At 43.7% G+C, this 8,116-nt stretch overlaps 1 long non-coding RNA gene across 1 annotated transcript in view; it reads right to left on the bottom strand.

Moving 5' to 3' along the window:
• LOC112077277 (uncharacterized) overlaps window positions 1-6,686 on the bottom strand; it is an 18,895-nt gene extending 12,209 nt beyond the window's left edge. The window contains exon 1 of the long non-coding RNA XR_002895387.2: window positions 6,659-6,686. This is a non-coding gene — a long non-coding RNA (uncharacterized lncRNA). The remainder of the gene's footprint in view (window positions 1-6,658) is intronic.
• Window positions 6,687-8,116: the final 1,430 nt, after the last annotated feature.

The following is an 8,116-nucleotide window of genomic DNA, read 5'->3' as shown; positions in this document are numbered from 1 at the left end:
AGAGAGAGATGCGAGGATACAGTAAGGGTTTTTAAAGGGAGGATACAGTACAGGGTTTTTAAGGGGATGATACAGTACAGGGTTTTAAAGGGAGGATACAGTAACAGGGTTTTAAAGGGAGGATACAGTACGGGTTTTAAAGGGAGGATACAGTACAGGGTTTTAAAGGGAGGATCAGTACAGGGTTTTAAAGGGAGGATACAGTACAGGGTTTTTTAAAGGGAGGATACAGTACAGGGTTTTAAAGGGAGGATACAGTACAGGGTTTAAAGGGAGGATACAGTACAGGTTTTAAAGGGAGGAACAGTACAGGGTTTTAAAGGGAGGATACAGTACAGGGTTTTAAAGGGAGGATACAGTAACGGGTTTTAAAGGGAGGATACAGTACAGGGTTTTAAGGGAGGATAAGTACAGGGTTTTAAAGGGAGGATACAGTACAGGGTTTTAAAGGGAGGATACAGTACAGGGTTTAAGGGGGATACGTACAGGGTTTTAAAGGGAGGATACAGTACAGGGTTTTAAAGGGAGGATACAGTAACAGGGTTTTAAAGGGAGGATACAGTACAGGGTTTTAAAGGGAGGATACAGTACAGGGTTTTAAAGGGAGGATACAGTACAGGGTTTTAAAGGAGGTACAGTACAGGGTTTAAAGGGGATAACAGTACAGGGTTTAAAGGGAGGATACAGTACAGGGTTTTAAAGGGAGGATACAGTACATCTTGTCATCATACCAAAGAAGACTCGAGCTGTAAATGCTGCAATGGTGATTCAACAAAGTACTGAGTAAAGGGTCTGAATTCTTATGTAAATTGTGATATTTCAGTTTTTATTTTTTATTTTATTAGCAATTTTTTTAAACAAAAATACTGTTTTTGCTTTGTCACTATGGGTTATTGTGTGTAGATTGATGAGGGGAAAAAAACATTTAATACATTTTAGAATAAGGCTGTAATGTAACAATATGTGGAAGAAGTCAATTGGTTTGGATACTTACCGAATGCACTGTATATTACTTTTTTAACTTTCAGTTTATCATTTAAACGACCAGAATTTTGGTAACTTTCAAGGATTTTATGTAATTTATCACAAGACATCTAGTGGCCCTTTTGAGTACTTCAGATTATCACAGCAGTCTGGCCCTGTCACATGTTAAAATAGACAAAACATTAGGCACCCTATTCCCTATATAGTGCACTACTTTAGACCAGGGGTGGCACCCTATTCCCTATATAGTGCACTACTTTTAACCAGGGCTCATAGGGTCCTGGTTCACTATATAGGGAATAGGGTGCCATTTGTGACACAGCCAGAGATGCTGTATTAACAAAGACGTTTCAGTAGTAAAAACACGTCACGCTGAGGGGACAAAACATTAAGAACACCTGCTCTTTCCATGACATGGACTGACCAGGTGAATCCAGGTTAAAGCTATGATCCCTTATTGATGTCACTTGTGAAACCCACTTCAAATCAGTGTAGATGAAGGGCAGGAGACGGATTTATAAGCCTTGAGACAATTGAGACATGGATTGTGTATGTGTGTCATTCAGAGGGTGAATGGGCAAGACAAAAATATTTAAGTTCCTTTGAACGGGGTATGGTAGTAGGTGTCAGGCGCACCGGTTTCTGTCAAGAACTGCAACGCTTCTGGGTTTTTCACACTCAACAGTTTCCCGTGTGTATCAAGAACGGTCCACCACCCAAAGAACATCCAGKCAACTTGACACAACTGTGGGAAGCATTGGAGTCAACATGGACCCAGCATCCCTGTGGAATGCTTTCCACCTTGTAGAGCCCATGACCTGAGGTATTTAAGCTTTTCTGAGGGCACAAATAAGATAATTTCAAAAAATAAAAAACAGAATGGCYAATCTGTAAAACATTACCCTAAATATAAACTATCAACTGGAATATCATTGGTGTTTTAATTTGAGGGTTTCGGCYTGAAATATTACTAAATGTTTTTCTATTTGTCAATGTCTTTGTTGTAAATGTTTGGTGGCAGTTGTGATGAAAGTCAACAGTTGGAAGAGTTGGTTAATTGAAGTTGCCATTGTTGATTAGATTTTCTATTTCTTTAGGGGCGGGCTGTTTTCTCTTGAACCATACAGTCTTTTTTTTACTAGAAACTCATAGACAATATGGACACAGATATAAAAAAATGTATTCTACATGTGAATTTAAACCCCCCCAAAAATTGTATTCAAGTATAAATTGKCAAAGTTATTATGGATTGCCATCGATTACATGTCAATTACCGAAATTACGGAAGATTCCGGAAGCTTTGATGAATTACCGGTAGCTTTGAAACTCTATACAGGGTTGAGGTTAATCAAGGCTGGAACTGCTTCTGGTTGTTTTCTCCAGACTGAAGCGATCCTCTCCGAGGGTCTTTACGTGGCTTGGAATAATAAACTTACGAGACTGTCGCTCCGGGCTTTTCAGCATTCCACAGTTGTTTGATGTCCCTCCATCGTCTCGCTCGGGGCCTCCCCGGACTAATTAAGAAAATACTTGGCTTCTCACAAGGGAGAAAGGCAATAACAACACACGCACAAAGCCGCGCACGTGCAGGCGTGCACACACACACACACCAGTCAGGGCCACTCGGAAATCAGTGGTAAATAAACACTCCCAGATTTGGGAATTAGGGAAGGGTAAGGACTGGGTACAGGAGCCCCAAAACGAGGGGAGAGGGGGATAACTGGAGGGGTAGTCACCCTCAAACACACAGGGTTTCAGTTGGACAAAGAGGAGAGTAGATAGAGAGGGAAGGAAGGAGGGAGAAATAGGGAGAGGAGAGAGGTGGGAAGAGAGAGGGAGAGAGAGAAAGAAGGAGAAGAAGAGAGAGGAGAGAGAGAGGGAAGGATGGAGAGAGAATAGGGAGAGAGGGGGGGGGAGAGAAGGGGGGAGAGGGAGAGAGGGGAGAGTGAGAGGAGTGAGAGAGAGAGAGAGACACAGAGGAGAGATAGAGAGAGAGAGAGACACACGAGAGAGACACAGAGAGAGAGACGAGAGAGAACAAGAGAGAGAGAACGAGAGAGGAGAGGAGAGAGAGAGAGGAGAGAGAGAGGAGGAGAGAGAGAAAGAGAGAGAGAGAGAGAGGAAGAGAGAGAGAGAGAGAGGGGGGAGACACAGAGAGAGAGAGACAGAGAAGAAAGAGAGAGAGAGAGAGAGAGAGAGAGGAGGCCTTGAAGTTAAATCCTTGATTGTGTTTAATCTATCTGAAGGGCTGAAAGGCCTGACACACAGTAAGGCTGCTTGATACATAATCTACCCCATCCATCAACTCATCTGGGCCGTTACGAAGGCTGTGGAGTGTGTGTGTGTGTGTGTGTGTGTGTGTGGTGTGTGTGTGTGTTGGTGTGTGTGTGTGTGTGTGTGGTGTGTGTGTGTGTGTGTGTGTGGTGTGTGTGTGTGTGTGTGTGTGTGTGTGTTGTGTGTGGTGTTGTGTGTGTGTGTGATAGAGGAGTCTGGATCTCAGAGCAGAATTATAATCACTACAGCGTTGGATTCACTCACCCCTGGTTAGTTTCACCACACACACACACACAGACACACACACACACACACGTAGCTATAGTTTCCATGATCTCCACTTAAAGAAGAAAACAATATTCTCTCTCTGTGTCTCCCTCTCCCTCGTCTTGATCTCTTTCTTTCATTCTCCTTAACTCTGTCCTCACTCAACTATACCTCTAATATTTATATTTCTTTCTTCCTCTTTCTCTCATTTTTTCCATCTCGGGCTGACGTCAATCTATCTTAATTAATGTGCTATTTGCTTTATATTTATATATTTTTTTTATGTATTTTTTTTTTACTTTTCATTAATATCTGTCTATACACTACCTCTCTCTCTGGGACCTCTCTCTCTGGGACAACTCTCTCTCCGGGACCTCTCTCTCCGGACTCTCTCTCGGGACCTCTCTTCCGGACAACTCTCTCTCCGGGACAACTCTCTCTCCGGGACCTCTCTCTCCGGGACCTCTCTCTCCGGGACCTCTCTCTCCGGGACCTCTCTCTCCGGACCTCTCTCTCCGGGATCTCTCTCCGGGACCTCTCTCTCTGGACCTCTCTCTCTGGGACCTCTCTCTGGGACCTCTCTCTCTGACCTCTCTCTCTGGGACCTCTCTCCAGGACTCTCTCCAGGATCTCTCTCTCTGGGACCTCTTTCTCTGGGACCTCTCTCTCTGGGACCTCTCTCTCTGGGACCTCTCTCTCTGGGACCTTCTCTCTGGACCTCTCTCTCTGGGACTCTCTCTTCTGGGACCTCTCTCTGGGTTCATAAAGATGCTCAATGTGTTCCTACCAACTCATGTCTGTTCTGACTCTCACACGAGGGCACAATTTGGCAAGGGATGGAAAAGGGTAGGATTTGACAAGGGTCAAACAGAAGTAGGATGGAATAAGGGTGGAATAAGGTATGGTTTGACAAGGGGTGGATAAGGTATGAAACTGGGGTAGGAGTTGTGTGGCAGACAGGTCTGAGTGGTTCCAGCAGAAGTGTGTACATTCAACAGTTTAATACGATGCATCTAGGTTCAACCAGTTAATATGATGCCATCCAGGGTCAACCAGTTAATACGATGCCATCCGGGTTCAACAGTTTATTGATGCTCCAGGTTAACCATTTAATACGATGATCCAGGGTTCAACCAGTTTAATATGAGCCATCCAGGGTTCAACGTTTTAATAATGATGCCATCTAGGGTTCAACCAGTTTAATATGATGCCATCCAGGGTTCAAAGTTTAATAGATCATCCAGGGTTCAACCAGTTTAATACGATGCCATCTAGGGTTACCAGTAATAGATGCCATCTAGGTTCAACCAGTTTAATTAGAGCAATCCAGGTCACAGTTAATCGATGCCTTCAGTTCAACCAGTTAATACTGATCAGTCATCCAGGGTTCAACCAGTTTAATATGATGTCCATCTGGGTCACACCAGTTTAATACGATGCCATCCAGGGTTCAACCAGCTTTAAATACGACGCATCCAGGTTCAACCAGTTTATATGCCATCCAGTTCAACCGTTTAATACGACACCATCCAGGGTTAACCAGTTAATACGACGCCATCCAGGGTTCAACCGTTTAATACGACGCATCCAGGGTTCAACCAGTTTAATACGACTGCCATCCAGGTTCAACAGTTTTAATATGACGCCATCCAGGGTTAACCAGTTTAATACAGACACCATCCAGGGTTCAACCAGTTTAATACGATGCCATCCGGTTCAACAGTTTTAATACGATAGCATCCGGGTTCAACAGTTTATATGGATCCAGGGTTAACCAGTTCAACGCATGCATCAGGGTTCAACCAGTTTAATACGATGCATCAAGGGTTCAACCAGTTTAATATGATCCATCCGGGTTCAACCAGTTTTACATACGATGCCATCTAGGGTTCAACCAGTTTAATATTGATGCCATCTAGGTCAACAGTTAATACGATGCCATCCAGGTTCAACCAGTTTAATTATGATGCCCATCCAGGGTTCAACCATTTAATACGAATGCCATTCAGGGTTAAACAGTTTTAATATGTCATCTGGGTTCACAGTTAATATGATGCCATCCAGGGTTCAACAGTTTAATATGATGCCATCCAGGTCAACCAGTTTAATACGATGCCATCCAGGTTCAACCAGTTTAATATGACGCCATCCAGGGTTCAACCAGTTTAATATGATGCCATCCAGGTTCACCAGTTTAATACGATGCCATCTAGGGTCAACCAGTTTAATATGATGCCATCTAGGGTTCAACCGTTTAATATGATGCCATCCAGGGTTCACCAGTTTAATACGATGCCATCCAGGTTCAACCAGTTTAATATGATGCATCCAGGGTCAACCAGCTTTAATATGATGCCATCTAGGGTTCAACCAGTTTAATACGATGCCATCCAGGTTCAACCAGTTTAATACGACGCCATCCAGGGTTCAACCAGTTTAATATGACGCCATCCAGGGTTCAACAGTTTAATACGACACCATCAGGGTTCAACCAGTTAATACGACGCCATCCAGGTTCAACCAGCTTTAATACGACGCCATCCAGGGTTCAACCAGTTTAAACGATGCCATCCAGGTTCAACCAGTTATATGACGCCATCCAGGGTTCAAACCGTTTAATACGACACCATCCAGGGTTCAACCAGTTTAATCGATGCATCCAGGGTTCAACCAGTTTAATACGATGCCATCCAGGTCAACCAGTTTAATTGACGCCATCCAGGGTCAACCAGTTTTAATACGATGCTATCCAGGGTTCAACCAGTTTTAATACGATGCATCCAGGGTTCAACAGTTATAGTGAGCCATCAGGGTTCAACCAGTTTAATAGATGCCATCTAGGGTTCAACAGTTTAATGGATGCCATCAGGGTTCAACATTTAATATGATGCCATCCAGGGTTCACCATTAATAGATGCCATCCAGGGTTCAACCATTTAATACGATGCCATCTAGGGTTCAACCATTTATACGAGCCATCTAGGTACAGTAATCTGCCATTAGGGTTCACCAGTTAATACGACACCATTAGGTCCTTGAGACCACACCTCATTCCACAGTTCTGAGTAGCTCAACAAAAGTTTCATTATAGAGAAGCCATCAATCAGAGTTGTTAGTTTAGTAACCAGATTACCTGAGAAGCTGTCTTTGTCCATGGCTAGAGCTCTCTGGCTTGTACAGGAACAGCGAGGTGGTAGCGAGTCCCGCCTGAAAACACACACACACCACACACACAACACACACACACACACACCACACACCTTAGCGTCGTATATAGAGAGAAAGAGGATTCAGCATAGTCACATGTACAGGGTTACATGTGATTGCAGGTTACATAATGACAAGACCAACAGTAGAAATATGACGTAGACAGAGCATTATAAACTACTGTGATGAATAAATGCATGTCCATTGGGGTGGAGGCAGAGTAAAGACATTGAGAGGGGTGGGGGGGGACAATCAAATAAAAACAATTACATTTTTCTTCTTACTGCCAGAGTGATGAATGTCGTTGGTCGGGGCAGAGTAAAACATAGAATGGCCATAGGGGGAGTAGTGGTGGTAGGCAGTAAGGAAGCAGGTAGGGATCAGGTAAGGAACGTGTAGGTAGAAGTAGGGAAGCAGTACTGAAGCAGGTAAGGTAAATATAAGGAGCAGGTAAGGTAGAGTTACGAAAGCAGATAATGATCAGGTCAGGTAGAAGGTAAGATAGCAGGTAAGGTAGCAGTAAGGAAGAAGGAAGGAAATCAGTAGGAAACAAGTAAGGTAGAAGGTAGGAAGCAGGTAATGAAGCAGGTAAGGTAACAATATAAGGAAGCAGGTAAGGTAGAAGGAAGAAAGCAGGGTAAGGTAGTAGTTAAGGAGCAGTAAAGGTCGCAGTAAGGAAGAGGTGAGGTGCAAGTAAGGTAGAAGATAATGAATCGGGTAAGGTAGGCAGTAGGTAGCAGATAATGAATCAATTAACGTTAGCAGGTAAGGAATGCAGGTAAGGTAAGAAGCAAGTAAGGAGGAAGGTCGATAGCAGTAAGATGCAGGTAAGGAAGCAGATATGGAAGCAGTAGGAAACAAGGTAAGGTAGGGAAGCAGATAAATGTAGCAGGTAAGGAAGCAGGTAATGTAGCGGTAAGGAACGCAGGTAGGAGAAGATAATGAATCAGTAAGGTAGCAGGTAGGAGCAGGTAATGTCGCAGGTAAGGAAGCATGTAAGGTAGAAGAATAAGGAAGAGGTAGAGTATGAATGTAGATAGCGGCAAGTAAAGGTAGCAGGTAGGTAACAGCTAATGATCAGGTAAGTAGCAGGTAAGGTAGCAGATAATGAATGCAAGGTAAGGTAGCCGGTAAGGGTAGAGGTAAGGTATTAGGTGGAGCAGGTAAGGTAGAAGTTAGGAAAGCAGATAATTATGACAGGTACGGTAGCAGATAATGAATCAGGTAAGGTATTAGGTAGGCAGGGGGTGGTTGACAGTGATAGATGAAATCAGGTAAGAGGTAGCCAGGTGGTAAAGGTAGGCAGGTAAGGGAAAAGCAGGTAAGTGGCGTGAAGATAGCAAGGTACGCAGCGGAAGCAGGTAAGTGTATGAATAGGTTTAGG

Source organism: Salvelinus sp. IW2-2015, unplaced genomic scaffold, assembly GCF_002910315.2.
Source record: "Salvelinus sp. IW2-2015 unplaced genomic scaffold, ASM291031v2 Un_scaffold4429, whole genome shotgun sequence".
Classification (NCBI taxonomy): Eukaryota; Metazoa; Chordata; class Actinopteri; order Salmoniformes; family Salmonidae; genus Salvelinus; species Salvelinus sp. IW2-2015.
This window is presented reverse-complemented; position numbering and strand designations above follow the sequence as displayed.